The sequence below is a fragment of the Phacochoerus africanus genome, chromosome 7 (genome assembly GCF_016906955.1).
Source record: "Phacochoerus africanus isolate WHEZ1 chromosome 7, ROS_Pafr_v1, whole genome shotgun sequence".
Taxonomy (NCBI): Eukaryota; Metazoa; Chordata; class Mammalia; order Artiodactyla; family Suidae; genus Phacochoerus; species Phacochoerus africanus.
Genome location: NC_062550.1, coordinates 76,643,118 through 76,669,355, shown reverse-complemented (window position 1 = coordinate 76,669,355; position 26,238 = coordinate 76,643,118). Strand labels below are relative to the sequence as shown.

The window sequence follows — 26,238 nt, the reverse complement described above, 5'->3', positions numbered from 1 at the left end:
CTGTCAATTTCTACTGTATAGCAAAGTGACCCAGTCATACATACACACACACATATATATATTCCTTTTCTCACATTATCCTCCATCATGCTCCATCACAAGTGACTATAGTTCCCAGTGCTATACAGCAGGATCTCACTGCTTGTCCATTCCAAATGCAATAGTTTGCATCTATTAAACCCAGATTCCCCACCCATCCCACTCCCACCTCCTCCCCCTTGGCAAGCACAAGTCTGTTCTTCAAGTCCATGAGTTTCTTTCCTGTGGAAAGTTCACTTGTGCCATATATTAGATTCCAGATATAAGTGATATCATATGGTATTTGTCTTTCTCTTTCTGACTTACTTCACTTACTATGTTCCATCCCTAGTTCTGTCCATGTTGTTGCAAATGGCATTATTATGTTCTTTTTTATGGCTGAGTAGTATTCCATTGTATGTATATGTATATATATATACACACACTACATCTTCTTAATCCATTTATCTGTTGATGGACATTTAGGTTGTTTCCATGTCTTGAAGTTGCTCAGCATTTGAAAGTAACTGACACTACCGAAATTTTCAAAATTCACCCTCAACATGTGTATTTATATATTCAGACCAATGTTTTAAATTTTCATTGTAAAGCTGGAAGTTGGAGATGTGCAATTTTTTCCATTAAGTCATAAAACTTTAAAAAATCACAAATGAGGTTTTATTTTTTTGGCCATGCCCATGATATGTGTAAGTTCCTGGGGCCAGGGACTGAACTCATGCCACAGCAGTGACCAGAGCTACTGTAGTGATAATGCCAGATCCTTAACCCACTGCACCACCACAAATGAAGTTTAAATAAAATATGGGTAAATCAACAATATGGAATCAATAAAATATTGGAGAATATCCAAGTATGTAGAATATGAAACTTGAGAATTACTGGGTTTTTATTTCTATTTTAATAAAAAAAGTCCAAATAAAAATGATTTTCCTGGACTGTGCATCAATTCTTTTGAGTTGTATGTAACATGATAATAAGCAAGAGTTTTGTGTTGCTCAGGCCAAGGTTATCTATTATCTTGCAGCAGCTCTCGCCCTTGGAAAGAAATGGGTTCATCCAGGCTGCAGGGAGAGACATCAACAGTCATATGGGCAGAAGCAATGATTCAAAATGTAGCAATAAATGAACAAGGAAACACATTTACTGAAACACATGGCTGAGGGGCTTGAAATGTCAGTCTTTAGGTAATGTATATTGAATCTATTCCCTGATTTATGTTCAATAAAATAATAATAAATTTCAGTGTATTTCATTTTCATATAATGAAATAGACTTGTACTCCTCTCAGAAGCAGATGACTTTAGAATAAATTGCATAATTCCAGGCTCTCAAACACAAATGGATGCTCTCATCATGGAGAACTTGTTCCTATTGGATGGAAACTACAAAGCCCTTTAGTAACTAATGAGGAAGAAGAGCATATATTTAAATTGGAATGAAGTCTAGATCAAGCTTCTAAAACTCAGGCTTTGTAGCAGTTGGGAATTTGTCTGTCTTGCTTAATGCTCTTTCTCCAGTGCCTAGAACAGTGACAGTCTCAGTGTGGCGACTCAGTATGTGCTGGTTGAAGGGTGATGGCTTTTATTTCAAAATAAGTCCTGAAGGGCTTGCAGATTTTTATAAAACAATAATTAATCTTTCCTCTTTAATTGGAGGTAGATTGTATGTGTGTATTTGTGTACATGCATAACCCATATGAATGAAGGGAAGATTATAAAGTTTGTTAATGAAGCATCCATTTAACTGTATATGATCTGAAATAGTTACCAGGACTAAATAAAGAAAAACTAGATTTCAAACTGGAGGACATCTTCCAGTAGGCTCTGCTACATTTTAAGAAGTATCTTCCCTTTCAACTTTGTGTTTTAGTGAAAGCCTTGTCATTAGAAAATAACCATTTATTTTAATGACGTACTATGAACCATAGGTATATACTTATCAAGAGTAGGCTGTCATAAGCTCCAGTGACCAATAGTTTCACAGCTAATAGCAAACAAAATAACATTTAAATCTTCTCTTTTGAGGCATGTAATAGCAAATTGGTGAAATATATGACACTATGAAGAATGCTGACCTTCCAACTAACCGATAAAGATACCCTAAATTAGACTACAGACAGAGGTTTATAAAAAGGGCATAGTGTACACTGAATGAAAGGAAAAAAAAATCTTTCCACCTAGAGGAAAAAGAGGAAATAATGACATGTTTTGGCACCAGAGGCAAAAGGTACATACCAAGCAAGGGCATCTTCAAAACTGGCAACAATTAATACCTCCAGAGGGAAAAAATACTTGACTAAAACTATAACATTAGGAAGAGAAGCACAGCAACAAAAGAGCTTCAATGACAGCAATGAAGTATACAGTTAAAAGAGTAAAGAAGCTTGTGATTCCTAAGGGGCCTACGAGGAAACCTAAACACCCCATAAAGAACTGAGAGTGGGACCTTTAAATTAAAGCAAATGAGGAGTTGTAGGGAAGCTAAATTCATTGACTTTCAGTGTCCTTCCATTAGCACAGGAGAAACGTCTTATGCCCTGGGAAGATGTTTCCAGTGGGAAGTGTTCCTTTCATGAGTGTTTTCTCTATACTCAATGGTGTACTATGGTTTGATGTTGGTTTAGAAGATGCATGTCAAAATATTTTGCCAAAAAAAAAAATGGAAACATTTTTTTAAATGAAAAGGGCAGATTCCACCCATGAGGCAAATTACACAAATTAAAGCATTTACCAAAAATCACAGGAGAAAGGAGATCTGACATCCAGAGGCCAAAATAACTTTTCAATATTGTTATCATATTAAACCCAAGCAAAACTGTGAATTAGGTTTCAAAGTCACCCCCAGTATCTTTGTTTTCAATATCCCATCTTTTTTTTAAGATACTGGACACCCTCCTACTATTTCTTTGGCTTTCTGGAGTTCTTAAGGTCCGCCTACGTAGGAAGCCATTCATATTTCAGGTTTGCCATCCTACATCATCACAGCAAAAACCTGGCATCTGATGTGGTCTTCCATTCTCTCACAAGTAGCTCTTGAGAATTTTATAAATAAATATTTCTTAAAGGACTCATCATTAATAGTTATTTAAAATGGGGCCCCATCCAGGGTTTGGTTCACACCAATAAAAACTGAAAATACAAAGCCTTAGTTCAAAGGACTGAACTTAAAGAAGGTAGCATACCAGGCTCAGAAAGAGACTTTAGGAAGAGACTTTAGTAAGATCTCTTGGACGCTACAAACCACCTAACAGCAGCCCTAAGGGCGGACTTGGAATTCTTTTTTTGGTTGAGAATATTTTGGATACCACCAATTTCATATTGGTACACAGAAGCATACATTTTTAGAATCAAAGTTTCTTTAATTCTATGACAAAATCACTTATAAGCAGCTATCTGTAGACCATTTTGTTTGTATGAGACAGAGGTGGCTTTGTAAAGGCTGCTTATCTGACAGGAATTTTCCAGCCCAGGTTTAATTTCATATTCCCTTCACAGTGCACAGAAGCCTCCGACTTCTGAAGAAACAACCTCCTGGTAATAGAGAATGTTTTCCCTAACAACTTTCATACCTTTCTCTCTGTCACGAGGAAGCCGTTTGATGAAAAACATAAAAGTGAAATGCTACCTCTGTACATTTTCTCCGAGGAGATAATTCTCAGGCATCTACAAATCAAAGCCAAGCCCGCACGGATGGCACTGCTAAGCATCCATAAGTCATTTGCGACTGGCACCCAAGAATCACTTCATATACCTGGTGAAACCATGTTCATTTTGGCTTAAATGTGCTTTAAGATGCTCTGTTCTGGGAATATATACAATCCCCTTAAAAAAAAAAAAATCAAATCACAGTATCTAATCCTGTGAGAAACAGATTATGGGGATTGAGGGTGGAGTAGGAGATTAAAGTTAGTAAAGCTTGCCTGCAGTATCACTCACATCATAGAAAGAATGGGATTTTTACATACATTGGTTGCACTACAGCACTATCAAAATTATATATATATACACAAATTATATATATATATACATATATAATGATTGTTTCTAAGGTAGAATAGGGAATTTAGGGAAAAAAGCTTTCTTTTTTTTTGTTTTTTGTTTTTTGCTTTTTAGGTGAGACGCTTGCTGGAAGAACTGAGGCTTGAAACTGCCTGCAATAGCTTTTTAAGGAAATTGTTTCCAAATTCTAAAGAGCTCTAGGGACTATGAAAATTCAGAGGCAGTTAGGACTACACAAGAAAGAATAAGAATCAGGGCTAGAAAGGCTAGTGACCAGTATTAACTGATGATCTGGGGTCTGTTGCGTCCATAAACTTTCTTTTAATTTTATTTTCTTTTTATTTATCAGAAAACATATGCACTATTATGCAAGCTTAGTGTTAATCATTTATCATTTGCCTTAAATTTTGTAATGTTGATTTAGTATCTAGTGAAATACCCTGCTTAGTTGTTCCAATAAAACCTTCATTACAAAGATGAATTACGTGGGGAATATGAACACTTTAACCCCCACAGCCAAGAGCAGCCTAGATACTTTAATGTCAAAACACTGCTTCAATGTCACTATCTCCTGGATAGTGGAAATCAGGTATATAAAACTTAGTAAGACATAAACAACAAAACTCCTGGAATACCCACATCACTATGACAATAGCTCTTCAGGTTCTCGTACCTCCACTCCAAACATTTAGAACAAGTTGCTGCAACTAGTAACTGAATCACATTTTGTAGAGGTGTTAGGGCAAAAACAAAAACATGTGATCCTGTCTTTACACTAATATCCCTAACCTCACCTCTTCACTCAACTACTTTTCTTTTTTGATGATGTTGTGAAATACAGGCAGCATTTAATCCCCAATTTCCGATTTTTACAGACTTCCTGGATTCTTAGGGAAATAAAGCTGTCACATTTTTCTAGACCCAGCTTGCCTGTTTCTTACTGTGAGCTCTGAGTTTCCTTAGGAAGTCTTAAATGACCATTTGGAATGAATTTTGTATTTTAACAAAGAAAGAAATGTGAATTTTGTTGATACTTTTCACTGGAGGAGGGACCAAATTCCTGAGACCAGTAATGCACAGTCCATGTCATGAATTCTAGACCAGGAAGAGAAATGGGAAACTTGAAATCAGGGTGAGTGTGAGAACTGGTTTGTATTTGGTATCTTTACTTCTGCTGTGTCAACTAGAGAAAATCAATAGGCAAGCTGGTTGGGCAGCTGTCCTTTTGTTCCTTTTCTTTTTTCTATTTTGGGCTGCACCTGCAGCACATGGACGTTCCCAGACTAGGGGTCAAATCGGAGCTGCAGCTGCAGACTATGCCGCAGCCACAGTAATGCCGGATCCAAGCCGAGTCTGTGACCTACACCACAGCTCATGGCAACACCGGATCCTTAAACCACTGAGAAAGGCCAGGGATCGAACCTGCATCCTCATGGATACTAGTCGGTTTCTTAACCTGCTGAGCCACAGTGGGAACTCCTGGACAGCTGTCCTTTAATAGGCCTTCACACAGTCCTGCTCTATCTATAGCACAGAGCAAAGACAGGGGAGGAAAGCAGAGAAACATGGTGTTTACATCAGATATGGGGCTATTTTTCTCTTTCTATGTGGAGACTGGATCATTTGAGAAGGCTGCAATTGTTTTGAGGTATTAGGATCATGTGGTTTACCTCTGTAAGAATCCAGAAATCCAGAGTTTTCACAGTGGACTCTTGAGATTTGAACAAAATAGTAAATGATTGTTTATTAGCTTACTAACCGCATTGCTAAATATACAGTCATTGGTGCCTAAATTCTGTGTTCTATGCGTTCACTGTTGGGCGGGGAGGGGGGTCTTCATGAACATAATTCAACATACTATGGTGATGTCCGGGAAAGACTACTTGTAAAATGCCATTTTCATAGTTGCTGTACTTTCATAAAGTCTCCACTTTAAGCATGCATGCTATGCGCTCATCAACTCGGATGCTCTCCTGGTCCCACACCAGCGTTCGTGCTCTCTCATTCGACCTTGGACCAATTGACCTTTCCACTTTTCACTCTCAATAGTTCCCTCACACCCTCCCTTCTCTCTTTGCCTGGCTTGGAATCGCAGTTAGTCATAATACGCTTATAAAACCCCACAACTCCCTTGTTGTGCTCTGCTTCACTATATCACCCAGCAAAGGTCAATCACTGTTAATCCCAACTATTCACATCCTTGGGTTCCCACCTAGGTGGCTGCGTGGTCCTGGAGGAAAAGGCAGAGCCAGGCTGACCACACTGCCTGCTTTCACTGTAAATTTATTCCCACAAACCTCAAATGGGCTATCAGTGAGTTGCCCCACAGTCACATGTGCCTCCCTTGACAAGCTGCGCCTTTTTTCCCCAGTTTTTCAACAGAACCTGCCCATTCTCAGTTGATGACCTCTACTCATCATTCACGAATGCTAATAGATCTTTTATTTTTTATTTTTATTAGAATATAGTCGACTGAGAGTGTTGTGTCAATTTCTGCTATACATCAGAGTGACCCAGTTATACATATATCCATATATATATACACACATATATATATATACACATTCTTTTTCTCATATGACTATATTCTTAACTACAATTTTCCACTCTCCCAGATGAGTATTTCACACCCCTTTTCTCTGCAACTCTGCCATGTGCCTTCCCCTCACTCTTAGCCAGTGATCCTGCTCCATGATGGAGGGGAAAAAAGAAGCCATGAAATGGAAACTACTGCCCCTTTCCTCCACTTAGCCTATTCATCTAAAGGTATCTCTCTCCACTCCATTGGCTGTAATTCCATTACAAGGAAAGAAAGCTCCCACAATTCTTCCAAGGCCAATGCTTCCACTCACACTTGGTATAAACGATTCCTTGTTGATTTTTCAAGGTTTTTTCCTTCTAGAATTATTCTCTCTCTTTCTCCTGCATGATCCATTTCTCTTTCCTCCTGTGATCCTTCCCATTGCCAGGCAAACACACCCAAAGCATTAATATCATCTAGATAGGATGGAGCGGGAGGAAATCCAACAGAGACGGTGGTTGGCTCTAGGTTGAGGGCTGCTGAAGAATCAAATAAAAGCACCTTGGAAGACTTAACAGAACTGGCTGGGTACTCACTGAGGCCAATTTCCAAGCAGAGAACACTGATCATGCAAAGGCACCGAGACAGGAAACCGCACATCAAGTTGGAGGAGCTTTCAGTAATTAATGTGTGTGAAGCTAAGGGTTGGAGACGGGGTGGCTGAGGGGTCACGGTGAAAAACAAAACTGGAGAAGCGGGCAAGGGCTACATCATGGAAGGATGACTGCACTATATTAAGTAACTTGGACTCTGGGAAAAGAAAAAGGACTCATAGAAAGCGAAGTAACCCAATCTGATCTGCAGTTTGGAAAATGGCTTAGGCAGTAGCCTAGAGGGTGAGCTGTAGGGGTTAAGAGATGAGAAGACAAGGTGGACATGTTACCAATTCATGCACGAGAAGGTAGGGGCTTGAATGAAAGCAGTCACATCAGTTGGTAAACACCCTTATTATTATTTCCATTTTAGTGATGAAGAAAATGAGGCCTAGAGATAAGTTGACTTGCCCAGAGTCACACAGCAAATCAGAGGCAGAGCTGAGATGCCAGTCTAACTAAAGCACTCACCTGAATTCTCAACAGTTCCTTCCTCAGCTTCCATTTGTGGCTATTTCTATTTTTTTTAGTTTTCAGCATTAGTAATATCCTTGATGTATCTCTCTCCATCACTCTTTCTGAAGTAGAGTCTTTAAAATTCTCTACAGAAATTTGACTGATGCTTAGTAACTTCCTGACAACTATGATTAGTTATTTTTATCAGCAAATTCATATTTTATTAAGTTGCTCATTTTTTTTTTAAGGACCACACCCACAGCATATGGAAGTTCCTAGGCTAAGGGTCAAATTGTAGCTGTAGCTGCCAGCCTGTGCCACAGCCACAGCAACACCAGATCCAAGCTGAGCCTGCATCTTATACCACAGCTCAAGGCAATGCCAGATCCTTAACCTACTGAGCGAGGCCAGGGATCAAACCCGCATCCTCATGCATACTGGTCGGGTTTGTTACTGCTAAGCCAAAATGGGAACCCCCAAACTGCTCACTTTTTTAAACTAAATGGATTTTTATTTTTTAATATTAATTTTAATTTTAAAAATTGTCACTGAAATACAGTTGTTTTACAATGTTGTGTAAGTTTCAGGTGTATAAGATTGCTTACTTTGTATTATCTGTTTCCTTTACCATTCTATAAGCAAGTGGCTGTCATGTTCCTTATTACAGACTAGAAGACTTAGACATGAAACAAGGAAACACAGCTCTTGAGGATGGTGCCATGTCATCTTCTTTGCATTTCTAGGACCAGCAGAGTCTGGGAACATATGAGAAGCCCCTCAGGCATTTGTTGGATGAGCTATGGACTATAGTGAAGTTGGATGTCGGCTGTAATTGCTCTGGCTATATTTGTACCTCACTCTAATTGTATTGGATTAAGTCGAATATATTCAGAAAGCTGTTCAAACAATAAATGTGACTTTCTCTCTCATAATCTCTGCCAATAAGAAAATTAATCAGAGTCAACTGTAGAAATAAAGGAAAATTGACTATAAATTACTCATTCTAAAAACTCCTCTGGCACATTTGGGTTTTACTTATTCACTTTTATCACCTGACACTTAGCACCTGCTATGTGCCAAGGCCCTCATTTAGCACTGGAAACTTCTGTGTACCAACCATTGTGCTAAATGTTTGCGAATAATGTCCCGCTTAGTTTTATAAATGTGTGACAGGCTAATATAGCTTATCATGGTTACTTATGGCCCAACCAGCATTCGTTTTCCCTCTTTTTGGAAACATGACCTGAAGTTTCCTGTGCAGAATTACCCTTTCTTTCTTCCTTGTCTATATGTTTGTTCAATACTAACTTCCGCTTTGGGGGCAGTTGTGTGACATAGATATTAGCCAATGGGTGTGTTTTATTTCCTTAGCTGTAGTGATCATTTCAGGGATGGATACTGGATACAGTTCAAGCCTATCAATATCAGGCCTGAGACTTCTGTTGAAACTATTGAAAAAAGAACACTTGTCTTTCCTGTTGTACTTGAAACTGCAAGACTAGATTAGGAGCAGATCAAAGCTTCACTTTCTACAATATATAGAGCCCGAGGAAGACTCAGCAAAGAAGATATAAAAGCCAAAAGATGAAGGAAGATTGAAATTTAACAGCATTATTGGAGCCTCTGGGTCAAGTTATACCCGAACTGTTTTAAACTTCTGGGATTTTCAGTTTGGAAAGCCAATACATCTCTTTTTTTTCTCAAGCATTTGTTTTGGGTCTTTTTTTTTTTGGGAGGATCAGAGTCCCAGTTGATTTTCATAGATATTATAAATTTCATTATATAGATAAGGGAATTCAGCATTAAGTAATTTACGTAAGGTCACTTAGCAACCATTTGTCTCAGTCAGAAATTGGATATAGGTCTTTCCTTTTTTTCTTTTACTCCAAAGGTAGTTTTTTTCAATCAATACACTCTCTAGTCCAATGGTGATTTAAGAGCTCGTCGTCTAGACTGAGACTTAAACCCATAAAGAACTCCCAAAAGTACAATGGGATACATGATAAAAGGGCAGATGGAATGGACCAGGCGTCAAGAGATGAGTCAAAAGAGGGAAAGTTCCAGAGAGAAGCTGCCTCCATGTGTTGGGTGAGAAGTTCAGTGCAGCTACAACAAAGGGCCCTTAGGGAAGTATTAAGAGATACCAAAGAAGGGGTTAGGGTCAAATTCTGCAAGGTCTCATAACCAAAGTCATGGGCAGAAAAGGGAGAAAGGTGTCAAACTGCAAAACGGGGGCTTCCTATCTTCTGTAAACCACAGCAGTTACGAAACTAGGACTGTTGAGAAAAAGCAAGGACTTGATTTCCTGGTATTCAACTGAGGCAGAAGCATAAATTTCTTCTATTTTATTTTTTAATATTGATCAAATTTTAAGAAAATTAATATAATCATAATTTATTTCATAGAATTACTTGGAAGGAAATTTAAGACACAATTTACCTTATCCTCCAACTCTGATCAATAGAAATGACTTTCCCACGTTCACCTGGTAATTTAGCGGCAGAGCTGAGACAGAAACAAGGTCTCCTGACTTTTATTCAATTGCTCTTTTTTTTTTTTTTTTTCCTGTTATCTCTCTGGTTTTCATATTATTCTTTAAGGAATTCTCTCTTGAGATGGAAGGCTGAGACTGTGTAGGGAGGAAAGGGTGTAAGGATGTGAAAATCAGGAAGTGAGAGAAGCTGATGGAAGCAGGTTACCCAGGTGAAGTGTGGGGCGGTAAGAACAAGGTTGAGAAGTGATGTCAGCTGCAGGGTAAACTGAATCAGTATAATGATACAGGACTCCAGGAGAAAACGGCTTGAATTGTCATATTTTAAAAAGAATTCTTTCAACCCATTGTGTCTAACAGCAGATTTAAAAAGACGAAATAGCACACCAAACTTTTACATAAAAGTATTGTCCATTCTTTGAGAGGTTTAAACACCTATTGTCATTCCCATAGTACTGCTTTTCACTTGGTCCTGCTGTCTTTTATTGCATCTCCCCTCCTGGCATTTGTAAGCTGTCTTTTCTTTGAATTAGTGAAAGCAACATTTTCCAAAGAAAGTGTTAACAGCATTTCTTTGATATCAGTCATGTGCTTTCTGCAAAGTAAAGAGTCAAAAGGGACAGGGCAACCCTTTGAGCAGCGGGAGTCCTTGACTCAATGACTGTACTTCTTGGTAGAGCTTTTCAGCTGGCCATGTTTTCAATAAAGGAGATCAGCTGGAGAGATTCCATCTATTGTTTGAGATGCTGTTTTAAAGTGAAAAAGGGAATCATTTTGAAGAGGCAGATATTTACTTTAAAAGGGCAAAATATCTTTTACCTAAATATAAGACAATCTGTAGCTCCTCTGTATGGCAGGGTGAGTACAGTAGAAAAATAAAAGCAAAATCTACAGACTCATAAAATGTTCCTCAGGAGTACCCACAGGAGGATTGAATAAACTGGAACTGGAGTAGGTTATACATACAAACACCGAGCAACCAAGGATTATAAGTGTTTTAATTTAATAGAAAACAATGTTATCAGTAGGCAACACTTTGGAATATTGGAAATCCTATTCAATATTTGGCAGAGAAGTTGAGACACTGCTTATCCCTTGAGAGCTAGGATATATGGATAAGAACAAAGTGGCAAGGAAGGCAGAATGAAGAGTTGCAGGGCTAAGATACTCCAAGAAAAAGTATATTTAGGTTTGGCGGGTAAGTCTCCAAAGACTGATCCAAAGGGCACAGAGTTTAATAGAGATGGTAGATTTCTTGTGAACTTGGGCTCAAAGTTAAAGAAAGGAAAGAATCTGGGGCATGATAGCAAAAACTACTTTTTGAACTTGGATGGAGATATTAATCTAAATTTATTCCATTTATGGAGTTCCCCTTGTGGGACAGAGAAAATGAATCCGACTAGTATCCATGAGGATGTGGGTTCAATCCCTAGCCTTGCTCAGTGGGTCAGGGATCAGGTATTGCTGTGAGCTGTGGAGTAGGTCACAGACTCAGCTCAGAGTCCACGTTGTTTTGGCCGGGGCGTAGGCTGGCAAGCCCTAGCCTGGGAAACTTCCAAATGCCGTGGGTATGGCACTTAAATAAAAAACAAAAAACAAAAATTACATTTAAAAAGAGAATAGAATAGAATAAATAAATATTAAATTTATTCCATTTATCATACTCCCTGTTGGTCAATATATTGATATGCAATGGAATTCATTTTTTGCTAAAAATAGTGCAAGCCCACTGTTTTCTTCATAGGTAGAGAAATTAATTGTAACACTTAAACAGAAACTACAAAGATTTTACATTACAAAACCTTATATACAATAAATTTGTGTTCCTGAAAGTACATCAAGCAAAGAAGTCTTTTATGATGTTTTTATACCTCATATTCAAGACCTTGGTTGAAAATATGATCAAATAACAAATTTCTACTAAGAAAACGGAAAATATTGTTTGCTTTACTATGATCATTCAAATATATGGTAGTTTATTTTAGCATTTGATAGTAAGTAACTTGGTCCACAAGATTAATTATGAAAAGATGCTTGGTGTCCCACATCTCCAGATTAGTATCTCAGTGTATAATAACAATACATTTCTTTATAAATACATAGCGAATAATTGTAGGTAATAAGCTGATCATGAATTTATGGATTATTTCATATTCGGTAGGTTCTATATTTCGCCACTGGCCATGATCCCAAAGTGTCCAAAGAACTGATAGCATAGAGTTTAGATTTTTTTCTTTTGTATCCCTTCTTTTTGGAGCCAGCTCTCCAGTGACCTTTTAAGGCCAGTCTATTATGATACATCAAATGCATGTCATTTTTATTGTACTGGCAATAAAATTCAAATAACATGCATTGAAACCAGTTAGTAGACCTGAATTTCTCCTGATCTAATGAATGAGAAAAGGAGGGGCACATTTAAGTCAGATATTCTACACTGATTTCCAGACTAGGAGACGCCCATGTCTATGTTGACACAACAGAAATTTGTCAATCCTCCTCAGAACTTCTCTTTATTTGAAAAGCATTCAGGAACTTTCCCAGCATGTGTTATTAAGGAAACACAAAAGGAAGATTAACAAAGCCGAAGGAGAGGGGAAATAAATAAACCTGTTGACAAGATGAACTTTATTTCCATCAGCTGGTTATTGGAGCAGGAAATAAGGCTTTTCTAATGAGGCCCAGGGCTATGATTGCAAGTTTTTTCTAAGCTATTTAATAGCGGGGGCTAGGGAGCTTTTCCTGTGGTCATCATAACAGGAAAAGGCACAAGACTTTTAAATCTGTCAAGATGCCATAAAAGTTACAATAATTGGTCTTTTTCTTCTTTGGTACAGTAACACTTTCATCTAATTAAATGTGTTCACATTACCTCTATAGATATTTCTGATCTGACCAATGAAATTAAACCCTAAAAACAGATCAGTTACAAAACATAACAAAAGGCATAAAATGCAGCAGCTAAAGCTTTGCATTTTACTCGTTTTAATCTTTTCTCCAAAAGCTCAAGATATTGGATAAGTTGTTTTTTTTCTTAAATCAAGAACCAAGGTATGCATTTTCAATACACTCATTCTTAGTAGGGAGAAAGTTCATTTGGGGAGAGGTGTGTACATTCTTCAATATTGAAGTAGCTCTCTCAAAATGTACATAAAATTATTTGTGGGTATAATTTCATGTACACATATTTTCTAAGTTTGGTCATATACCTCTATGTACCTATAGCACTCATACTTAACAATGGAATGTAATGCTTATTTTTTTTAAATGCAAAATAAGTAATGCTAGGGACTTTTCTGAGCTTGTAAATTGTCATAAAAGTGCATATATTCTCAGAGATATGTATCAATTTTTATTCAAGATGGTATAATTTCCCCAATGACAAGTGCATAGGTATATAGTTGTATTTTTGTGAAATTGTGAGGCTGGTTAGTGTCACTTAAAGTAGTAGTATTTTATCACATCGGACAATTAAATAAATAATGATCAGATTTGTTTACATATTTATCTATTAATATTATTTTACAGTTATTTGCCCAACTGCTTTATGAATTGCTTTTTCCTTGGGCTTTTGAAGAGAAGACTTTTTCTCAACATTCTTTTTTTTCTTCTTTTTAGGGCTGCACCTACAGCATATAGAAATTCCTGGGGTAGGGGTAGAATTGGAGCTGCAGCTGCTGGCCTGCTCCACAGGCACAGCAACGCGGGATCTGAGCTTCATCTGCAATCTATATCTCAGCTTGCAGCAACGCTGGATCCTTAACCCAGTGAGTGAGACCAGAGATCAAACCCACATCCTCATGGACACTAGTTGGGTTCTTTTCATGCTGAGCCACAATGGAGAACTCCATACATGTCTCTCTATTTTTTGTTAATGAGATCAGTCTGAATATTTCTGGCCACTTGAAAATTAATTTCAAACATTGCACTATGTATTCTGCAGCCTGATTTGGTAAATACATATAAAAACATGGGTCATCAAAATTAATCTGAAGTGTATCAGCATCTGTTCACTACTGCATAATTTATAATAGCAAAGCATCATAAACATTCCCAATGTCCACAATATAAGACCTCTTAAGTAAATAAAGGAGTATCTGAACAATGGAATATTAAGATTCTGGAGAATTTACGTAATATAGGAAATGATCATAATAAAGTAGGACAGACGCTTATATGAGATATAATCATCTTGCTTTTTTCAAACAAATATATGTATAACTGAATCACTCGGCTATACAGCAGACATGAACACAACACAGTAAATCAGCTATACTTCAATAAAATAAATTTAATAAAAAAGAATCTACAAAAATTAAAAATAAAATGATTCTTCTTGCTCCCTTTCTTTCTATTCCTTCTGTTATTGCTCTAGTTCAGGTCTACATTTTTTCCTTCTCTACCCGTCCTCTCCCCTTGAATCTATCTAGAAGGTCATTCCTTGATTGATCTTATTAATATGGTCTTTATTTCATGCTCAAAAGCATTATTGGTTCCCACTGCAAATGAATTAAGTCCAAAGTCCTCAGACTGACTCACCAGTCCATCTGATCCCAAATAGAATTTTCCTCCACATCTCCTATTCTTCTATTCAAAGATCTGATGACCTGGCAAAAATGGAGTAGGAATTATCTCCCAGATCTTGCAGTTCTTCCTCCTTCTCACAGAAATGTATGCTACTTCATTTACTATCCCAATTAAAATTATACCTATATTTAAGATCTAGTAAATGATGAACTTCCAAAGGGTAGAGGATACATTCAACACTGTATCTCAGTGCTGACTGTGGGAACTTGCAAGTAGTAAGTGCTTGTGCTTACTTGCTAAATAAATGCATACATCTCAAACCACGCCTCTCTTAGTCTCTTATCACCCAGAAGTGCTCTTCATCCTTATGAGTACATAGTGGTCTCTGCATTTCTATTTCAATACGTATCACACTAGACCTTATGTGTTGCTATGGAAGACAGAAACATTCCCATTTTATGGGCCTGTAAGATTTCTGTATTAGGATTCAGTTGCTCTGGCCCTGTCTGGAAGACTGATATAGATGGACTGCTGGGATCTGTTTGTAAGAGGGCTTAAGAATCCTGTGAAAAAGGAAATAAGTTTTAAGGAATAGGGCTCAAAAAATAGGATGTTCATATTTGGCACCTATGTGGTGCTAGGTACTTTGAAGAGCCTTCCTGCTGAAAACAAGTAATGATGCTGATAAACTTCTTTTTTTGAAAAATTTTTAATGTATTGCTGGGATGACAAAATACCAGTAAGTATTCAGAGGACAAAACAAATGAATGATAGTGAGAATTCATAAAAGATTAATCAGGGAGCATAGTTTAACCTTGAGAGTATTTGCTGATTAAATGAACTTAGGCCTCAATGTCTACAGTTTCATAGAGAACAAAGAATAGGGGACAATGTCCAGGGCCTATCCAAGTGAAGAGTTTAATGGGAGACCACAGGAAGGAAGCTAAGAGCTATCAACTTAGGATAATAGTGAACAAGAAATACAACATCCCTTTCCCAGGATATTGCAAAAAAAATTGTCTATAATGAATTTTGGCCCTGAATGAAAGGGAGAAAAATCTCACCTGAGAATAAGCAACAACTAGCTGGTCCCCATGCAAACCTCATGGATGTTTGCAGCTCCCATTCAGACTACCTGGAGGGGTAACAGTGGTATCTACCACAATTCAAACTGATAATTAAGTTTAAAGTAGTCCTGGGAGAGTGATATTTCCAAGGAGTTTTGCAGAAGAAATCTCATATTTGCTGGCTGGAGAAACCCAGGCCTCAAAGGGTCACAGAGGTAAGGCTGGAATTAAAATATGCTTAGAGTCAAATTTCACCAAATACACAAAGTAACAATGCACCATGAGTGAGATCCAGCAGGAGGAAAATTAGACAGTCATTATAGTTGCAAGACATTGCGAATAGATACAGAGATTTTTCATAATGAGAAAATAGGAGCAAGGACTGCAAATATGAATAACAAGTATAAAAATAACCAATATGAAAAAATAAGAACTTATAGAAATAAAAATTATAATAACTGGAATTAAAATCTAATGGATGTGATTAAGAGTAAATTTATTAGACACAGCAGAAGAGAGAATCATTCAACTAGAAATAAGTGAACTAGAAGATAGATTTGACAAAATTTTGTAGAATGCCCACAAAGAGAAAAAGAAACGAAAACTAGGAAATAGAAATGAAGAACTATGGAGATAAAGGCTAAGAATACTCGAGAACTGATGAAAACCACTAATCCAGTGATTCAGGAATCAGAATCTTTACTGGGTACTGGATCTGTACCATGTGTCAGTAAAGATACAGAGAAATGGTACCTCTGTTGTGGTGAGACAAAACACCTGCTGACATAGAGCTCTATACCTAGGAGAAATGTTTTTTTACAAGGCTCTAAAATAAAGGTATTTTCAGATAAACAAAAAATCCAAAATATTTTGGCAGTAGCAGATTTTCACTAAAGGAAGCTAAAAGATGTACTTGAGGTTCAGAAGGAAAACTCAGATGGAAAGTCTGAGATGCAAAAAGAAAAGAAGAATAAGGAAAATCTGAACAAATATAAAGTGTATATAACAACTCATTCTATATAATGGCTTAAGGACTTAAAGTAAGGCTAGAAAAAATTAAATTCAAATGCTTATAAAGGTAACATGAAAGTCAGGAAGAATGTGTTTTGCTTAAGTCTTGGGTTCCTGTATTCCTATTAAGGCCAAAGGCAAAGATATTGCTTAATTATAAAATTAATAAATTTTATAAGATAAGAACTAAAAGAACAGAAATAGTTTATATTACCATGTTATAATCACCAGAGGGAAACTGGAATAAAAAACAGACATCAATTTACATAAAAGGAGAGAAAAAAACAGAAAAAGAGAAAAAGCACAGTATAAGATAATGGAATTATGCCCAAATTTATAAATAATTTTGAGTGTAAATAGACAAAATTAAAAGACAAAAAGACAAAATAGAAATGCAAAGAGACTACCACTACTACTAGCACACAAAGAAAAACAATCCAGCCATACACAAAGTGCACAAGAAAGGCTTGTAACAAGACATTATAAGAAAGACATGTAAGACGTAAAAATTCAGAAAAGTTGAAAGTAAAAGAATGGCAAAATATATGCCCCAAAATACTAACACAAAGCTGGTATAGCTACATTATCAGTATAACAGTATGTATTATAGAACAAAGATCATCACAAGAAATAAAGGCAATATATAACTTTTTAAATAAAGATTAAACTGACAGGGAAGAAATAAAAATTCTGGGCTTGGAGTCCCCATTGTGGCTCAGTGGGTTAAGAACTTGTCTAGTATCCATGAGGATGTGTATTTGATCCCTGGCCTCACTCAGTGGGTTAAGAATCTGGCATTGCTGTAAACTGCAGTGCAGGTCACAGTGTTGCTGTGGCTATGGTGTAGGCTGGCAGCCGCAGTTTCAATTTGACCCCTAGCCCAGGAAATCCACATGCCACGGGTATGGCCATAAAAAGAAAAGAAAACACAATAAAACATTCTGGGCTTAGATGTACCTCAAATCATGAAGTCAAATTACAGAAAAAAAAAAATGACAGAATTCAAGATAAAATCTGACAAATCTATCACTGTAATGGTGATTGGTAGATAAATCAGGCAATATAATTTTAAGGACATAGAAGATTTGAACAAGATGATTAATAAGCTTACCTAATATATAGTTATAGAATATTATTCCCAATAAATGCAGAATATATTTTATTCTCAAGCATGACTTAACCTTTTCTGAAAAGGTTCTCTTTAGCATATTAACAGTAAATGCATGAAATTTAATTTGTGCCAGGCAGTGTTTTAACCATTTTAGAATACATCTAATCCTCACAATTCTAAGGGTTTGGTATATAAATATCTCCATTTTGCATAGGAGCAAACTGAGACACAAAGAGGTTAACTGATTTTCTTACCCTAACAACTAGAAAATGGAAAATCTGGGATTAAAGTCTGTGCTCTAAGCTGCTACACACCCAGGAGCACCACTAGGGAGTTGGCAGGAGTTAGAATCGTCTCGAGCCTCCACTGCTGAGTAGTGTATGTGTATCCTATGCCAGGAGTTCCCCTGGAGAGCTCTCCTTAGTTCAGGACAATGGGTACTTCTGAGCGAGAAGGTAAGGACACAGGATTGGAGGAATCTGCAATGTCATGGTACCATTCTTTCCTAGGACTGGGTATTGAGCAGACAGGTGTTTACTGCATCTCTGTTTGAAGGAAAATTGACACTGTAGCATAGTGTCACTCAGACCATTTTTAGATCTGACATTACAACCTTATGCCATTGTGCTAAAAGTACAATAGATGACAAGTGAAAATAAACGGCACTCTTTAGCTCTTTATGAAAGCATTAAGACAGGCACAGGTTACTTTTCTTCCTTGAGGTAACTCTTGGACCAGAGCATAGCAAGTACACACTGATCTGAGCAATCTGTCTGTGCCAGTCAGAAATGGAGAGAGGGGGAGTTCCCAATGTGGCGCCGTGGAAGCAAATCGGATTAGCATCCATGAGGACGCAGGTTTGATCCTTGGCCTTGCTCAGTGGGTTAAGGATCTGGCATTGCCGTGAGCTGTGGTGTAGGTTGCAGATGTGGCTTGGATCTGGCATTGCTGTGGTTGTGGCGTAGGCCGGGGCTATAGCTTTAATTCAACCCATAGCCTGGGAACCTCCATATGCTTCAGGGGCGGCCCTAAAAAAAAAAAGAAAAAAGAAAAGAAAAAGAAATGTAGAGATGGAGAGAGGGAGGTGGGAGGGTGCAATGGATGGACTGGGGGTTTGGGATTGGCATATGCACACTGAGGTATATAGAATGACTGGCCAATGGGGATATGACTGAATCACTTGGTTGTATAGCAGAAATTATCACAACCTCGCAAATCAACTATACTTCAATAAAACTTAAAAAGAGAGAGAGAGAAATGGAGAGAGGGAACAAGAGCAGGCCCCAGAACATTAGGTCCAGCAGGGGATACAATCATTACAGCTAAAGTCAGAAGGAAAGAAAATGCCAGATTCTACGCAGTACCAATAAGGCAGCCTTAGAGCATATGTGTAAAATACCATGAAGATTCCCAGAAGCTTCTGGAAGAATTTTGAGGGGCAGTTTGAAGAACCCAAAAAACTGGAGGAGAGGGTACAGCCACAAAAAATACTGTTTTATTACTGTCTGCGTTTTTTTCTAAACAAAGGCATTTCCTAAGGAAACTGGGTAACTGTTATCTGTGCACTTAAAATGAATAATAGATATTAATTTGCTGAGGACAGAGACTGTATATATTTTTATCATAATACTGCCTTACATGATATGAAAAATAAACATGAATGAATGAAAAAATCCAACAGAATTCTTTTAAAACCACTTTAAAGTGCATCTGATACTAGATAATAGGGATATTGTTTTTAAAACAAAGAGAAGGCACATGACTTATTGCAGAAGTAAAGTGCCACTGTATTAGTCTTCTAATACTATGGAGTGTATCCAAATTTAGCTCAGTATCTAATCTAGGACAAGTATGTGTGTTTGGGAAGGGACCTGTTCAAGTGTGTCCATGAATTTATAAAGGGAAGAGGAAACGTGTAGGAATACAGATAGTAACTTGTGGATGAACAGAAATCCAAATACACACAAATAGAAATCCAAATACACACACACACACACACACACACACACACACACACACCCCTACACCTGTCTGGATTGTATACCAGTCCTAGAAGGCTCTGTCCTTTCCAGCTTAGCAATACCAGTGGCGTCCAGCACCCCAGGCAGTTGCTTCCACTGAATGTTCCTGGCTATAATGCAAAAATTCTGCAAATTACTTCTATAATGGGCAATGGAGAGGAAAAACTGGATGAAGTTCAACACAGGAAAAGCCATGATAAGTACTATAAAATGTTTCTAATAATGAAGTCTGTTAGGTTTTGGAGTCATCTCAGCAGGAGATGTGAAGGCTGCATCTCAGGAAGAACTTAAAAAATATCAAGGAAATATTCATTTCAACTGTTTCAACTGGGCAAACATCTGCAGCGGAGGAAAGGCAGCGCCTTTAGAACACGACCAGGGTTATAACGATTGTAAAAACTTATGCGTGACAGAGAAAACCTTGCTATTCACTGCTGTGTACAGGAAGGTCGAGGGCACTGTAGTTTTTTAAAAAAAATCATTATTTGCTTTCCAGGAAAAACATCAGTTTCATCTTCAAAACGTGGTTTTCTGAAGTAAATAATGTGAGGCAGGATGGTGCGGCAAAAGAGAAGCAGTGCACACCTACCATACTGAGAGTTTTCCTAGCTGATGCTAGCATCTCATTTAAAGAAAAAGTTCACTTTAAGACTTTGTGAGTTTCCACTGCGAATGGGAGTTTTATTAACGACCAGGCCATGGGCAGACCAGTGCCCTGCTGTGGCTCTATTCAGATCTTGGCTCTCTCCTTCCTAGATTTTCAAGCCATATGTTCCTGTACAGAGATAATCCCAATCCCATTTGTAAAGAGGAAAGAAAGAAGAAAGTTCACTGTGCAGAACGGCACGATGGACAGCTCATCAACGCTGGGGTGGTCCTCTGAGACTTTCATTTCTTGCCTTCACGAAAGCCAAAGATGAAGTTTAAGTGCCTTCCTGTGTATTTAATTTAAAAATACCAGTCCCTCTAGTGTTCAGAACTAAGTCCTTTTAATAAAAAAAAAAAAAAAAAAAAAAAAGACCTCTTATTCCTCAGATACCTTCCGTGCACGAAGTAATGAGCACTGTAGGATCTTAGAGGTACTCTTCAGAGTAATCCCTCGGGATTTTCTATTTCACAGAATTTACTACTTATTTTGCTACATGCCTGCAGAGAATTGGTCAAGTTCATGCTTCCCTTCTAAAGCTATTGAAACTCTTCAGTTGTGAAAACAGCCTAATGAAAGTGGCCTCTTTATCCTTCTCCTGCATTCGCAGACTACTCCGGAATGCGTCTCTCACCTAGGCAGGCATAGCCTCAATGTGTCTGGGGGCTATTTGGGCGGAAATAGAAAAGTCTCGGAGCGAGACAGAGCAGTCTAGAGGTAAACAGGCTGCCGGTGCTGGCAGCTGTGCTGTTCCAAAGAAGACTGCTTTCCCCTCTGTGGTCTCACTTATCAACTTTGACAGGTGACTATCTTGACTCTCCGGAACATTCATCAGAGAGGACAAATCGTGCTGAATGTCAGGTTTGCCAGCAGGACTTTGGTGAGCAGTTGACTATTAAGAAAATAGGGCTCATAACCATTTATCATGCAGGGGAAAGGTAACAGTCTACCTAAATAAATTTTTTAATTAAAAAAACCCCCACCTATGTATGTCTTTGAATCTATACTCTCCCATCCCTACCACCTTAGTTCAAGTGCTTTGCATGTCACACCTGGATTATAAAAATTTGCCTATATTATTTGGGGTTTTGTTCCTTCCAATTTGCCCTCCACACTCCTACAAAAATGGGTCAGTCTGCAAACCAATCTGACTCCCTTGGGCCCCTTTTAACATGGAGTTGTCTTCCCAGTGCCTGTGATATAAAGGCTTCGTTACCAGTTATGACATACAAGGTGTTTCCTTATCTGGCCCCTGCATATTTGCCCAGCCTTACCCTGGCTCCTTCTTCACTTCTCAAAACTGACTCTCCAGTGAGGCTGAACTAGTGCAGCTCCTTGAACCCGCAGCGTTTGTTGATGCCTTCACGTTTGAACTTACCCTTGCCTTCAACATTGGCTCATTTAAAATCCTTCTCAAGTGCCATTTCCTCTCTGACCCAAAGGGTTAGTTACTGGTTTCTCTGCACAACTTCTGTATTTTATTATTGTCTATGTCTTATAGGAATGTAATTATATATATCTTCCTCTTTCCAGGTCTAGATTGTAAGTTCCGTGATGGAAGATGGGATTTCATTTATTTTTGGCTCACCAGTGCTCAGCATAGAATCTGAGATATCACGTTGCTCAAAAATACTTCTTTCTGCATTTAACTGAGTCACCGTGACTATCAGAAGCTGAAAGATAAACATCTTTACATCATAGAAATGGAAGTCATTACAAAATCTTTGAGCCTAAAAGCAAATTTTAATGGCATGTGAAAAATGAAATGTAAAAAAATCTGCATGCTTAATTATGTACTATAGGAATTGGGAGTTCCCATTGTGGTGCAGCAGAAACGAATCTGACTAGGAACCCTGAGGATGCTGGTTCGATCCCTGCTCTTGTTCAGTGGGTTAAATATCCAGTGTTGCTGTGAGCTGTGGTGTAGGTCAAAGACGTGGCTTGGATCCCACATTGCTGTGGCTGTGGTGTAGGCCGGCGGCTACAGCTCCAATTAGACCCCTAGCCTGGGAACCTCCATATGCCGCAGATGAGGCCCTAAAAAGACAATAATAATAATTATTATTATTATTTATTATAGGAATACTATGATCTGTATTTGCATGAAGAAGGACTGAGACCTTAGAGTGCAATTTTATTTTATGATTTAGTCCAGCTTTATTGAGATATTATCAGCATGTAACATGTTTAAGATATACAATGTGATGATTTGATCTATGTATCTATTGAGAAATGACTGCCACAATAAGGTTACTTAACACCTGGATTACCTCATATAATTAGGTGGGGAGAATATATAATATCTATTCTCTTAATAACTTTCAATTATATAGTACAGTCCTGTTAGTTATCATTAGCATTAGATCCCCAGAACTTACTCATCTTGTAGCTGGAAGTTTGTACCACTTGACTAACATCTCCCTATTTTTCCCACCCTCTGGCCCCTGGCAGCTACCATTCTACTCAATTTCTTTGAGTTTGGTTTTTTTAGATTCCACATATAAGAGAGAAAACAATAGTGTCTGACATTTCACTTAGCATAATGTTCTCCAGGTCCATATGGCAGAATTTCCTTCATTTTACGGCTGCAAAAATTCCATTGTATGTATGTATATATACCATATTTCATTTATCTATTCATCCCTTTATGGACACAGATACACAGGTTATTTTCATGACTTGGCTATTGTGAATAATTGTGCAATGAACACAGGGGTACAGATATATCTTTGAAATAGTGATTTTGCTTCCTTTGGATATACATACCCCAAAGTGGGATTCCTGGATCATATGACAGTTCTATTTTTAACTTTCTGAGGAACTTTCATACTATTCCCACCAACAGTTAATCCCACCAACAGTTATTAGGGTGAAAATTTAAATCACTGACTACAATGTACATGAAGCGTTTCTAATGTAGAGTTTTTGTGAACTTTAAAAAGTAATGAAACACTTAAGTAATGTAAATATTGGCGAATTTTTCTTTAATTTGCAGTAACCTATGTTTAACAAGACATCTCATATTGTATCAGGCCTTTGCTTAATTTGCCACATTCTAGTAATTACCAAGCCTTCAAATTTACTTCTGATACATATGACTGATCTCCATGCCTGATTTTCATTTTCCACTGCTACTACTAATAGTGCTGTCTGTCCTTACTCTAGTTAAAAAGAAAACTAATACTCCATTCATCTTATTTTTAAATACAAAAAAAAAAAAATCATCCAGCAGACACATACTGAACGTATAGCTGATTATGAGAGAAATGCAAAATTGGAGGAAAAGAGACAAAAGTTGAAGCAAGAAACTATCATACACTGATGGTAGCATAGACTAGCGTTTCCTTTCCTGTCCCCAAACCCCAGATTATACATTCTGTATATATAAAAGTATTTATTGAAAAGAATCACAATTCATGCTCTGAGATAAGAAGGGAACTCTAGGTAGATTGGAAATGGTGAGAAACCTCTGGAGAAGATGAAAAGTGAAGGGATTACATTAAAGCTTGAAGCTCAACCAAGAGAGAATGGGAACCAAGGAGTTGATTCTGTAGCAACACCGAGCCAGCAAGGCTCTGGATTGGGAGCCTCCACATACATAGGAGGGTGGTGGAACACTGTACATGGAAGGTTCCTTCAGGACCCTTCTCCCTGCCAGCTTGGAACACCAACAGCCACAGGGCAGCTTGTTCACCCTCCCCATGACCCTAAGAGATAAGGCCCTTGCAGCTCCAAACGTAGAGACAGGATGCTGAGTTAAGTCCTGGTGGAGCTGTTCTGGGATGAGGCGGTGAGGCAGTGTGGTATTATGGAGCCAAAGGAAGAAGAGCATTTCAAGCAGATGCACGTGCCTAATAGCACCAAGGGCTGCTGAGTGCTTAAGGAAGCATAACTGGACTTGGTCATTCAGCTATTACTTGTCATCCTCAAACCACACATTCATGGACTGAGAAATGAAGGAGATTTTTAAAAAGTGGCAGAGATTCAAACTATTAAGATGTTCAGGAAAAAGAATAGAGACGATAGAAGTGATCCAAAACAGCTTTACTCAGGGTCTATTTTTTTAAAAAATAAAGAACATTTGAATGTATTTGGGCCTAATATGACACTCAGCAGTTTTCCTTGTGTGGAGTGCATAGCTCATGCTTCACGTGCTTGTATTCAAACTCTGTCATCTCTAAGATGTGGATTGTCTTTTTCTGAAGGTTCATTTTCCCCTTAAATACTCTCCACTCAAGGGGATAAAATTGAGAGTTACAATGGTTAAGTGATGAAAAAAGTATATAAATATACACACACACAAATAGAAAAATAAATAAATAAATATATCCTAGCCATTGTACTGCATGTCCTCATATGCTATCATTCAATATTGAGAAATAATTATTGTTAAAATTCTCTGTTTTGTACAGATGACAAACCAGAGGGGCAAGGGAGTCATGAAAGTTCCTAAGCAGTGAGTTTGACTGGAGCCTACTTCACACTGATTGCTACTGTACCTAAGAATAATTTTCCTCCAATCAAAGTCGTAACAATAAGACCTTCATTTTGTTGATAATAAAAGTTTTGAAGAGTTTTCTTGCAAACTAATGAGTAGGTTACATATAGGGGACAAACAAGAGGGCTTCATGAAAGTAATTTATTATTTTATGTACTTAGTTGGTGTCAGAAAATCTTCTAGAATCTTTTTCAGGTGATTGACCTGGTGCTTTTCACATATGGATCACCTGCATTATTATATTACAGAAGTCTATAATTTGTTATGAGGCTACTATAGTTATGCCTGTATTCAAGACCTGTTAGAAAAGCAACAAGAAATGACCCTAAAAATAACTTCTCCACACCTCAGAGAAGTCCCTGAGAGAGCATCCAGCTTTCTCTGCTTTTGCCAGTCATAAAGAATAGAACCTGCATAAGGACCGGCCAGTCTGGTTTTGGAGTGGGAATAATGTTAATAGATTTCCTCCTCTGGGAACCAGATAGTAAAACTAACTGACTAGTCACATGGGCTGCCACCTCTGCGGATTACAGCAGATCCCTGAGCTTGTTTACCTATCCTACATTGGGCTTTACTGCATGAGACTGCATTACTAACAAAATATTTAAGTTGAACAAATCCCAAAACACATCACTGGATGTTTCTGACCTTCAAGTTAACACAGACAAAAGTAAGTCACTGGAATTCTGACGGTCATCTGGGGAATCTGGACAGAAACCAAGGTTTGGAGTCTTTCTCACTTTCCTGTTGGAGGAAGGGATTTTATTCATTTCTACGCATATCAGACAGGAAGTGACTGAATCATTCCTGACTACAAACACGAGTGTCTTCACTCAGGAAGTCACAGTTTTCTCATGAATTTCCCAACGAAATGTTCTCATGTTATTTTTTTAAGAACTTAAAATAGAACTTTAAGACACTAAAAGAATTTTAAACTTTTGTCTAGAAGGATTCATGACTGCCTTTATTTGGTAGGAGTTCATGTGTCACTGACTGGAAGAAGCTGTGGTGTAGGTCACAGACGCAGCTCGGATCCCGAGTTGCTGTGGCTGTGGCTGTGGTGTAGGCCGGCAGCTACAGCTCCAATTCGACCCCTAGCGTGGGAACCTCCATATGCTGTGGGAGCAGCCCTAGAAAAGGCAAAAAAAAGACAAAAAAAAAAGAACATCTACTACGTTTATGATAAATGCGTTTTTTTTTTT

General features: G+C 37.9%; 1 protein-coding gene across 2 annotated transcripts in view; it reads right to left on the bottom strand.

Moving 5' to 3' along the window:
• Positions 1-26,238, bottom strand: part of PDZRN4 (PDZ domain containing ring finger 4) — a 363,814-nt gene that overhangs the window by 25,604 nt on the left and 311,972 nt on the right. The window lies entirely within an intron of this gene.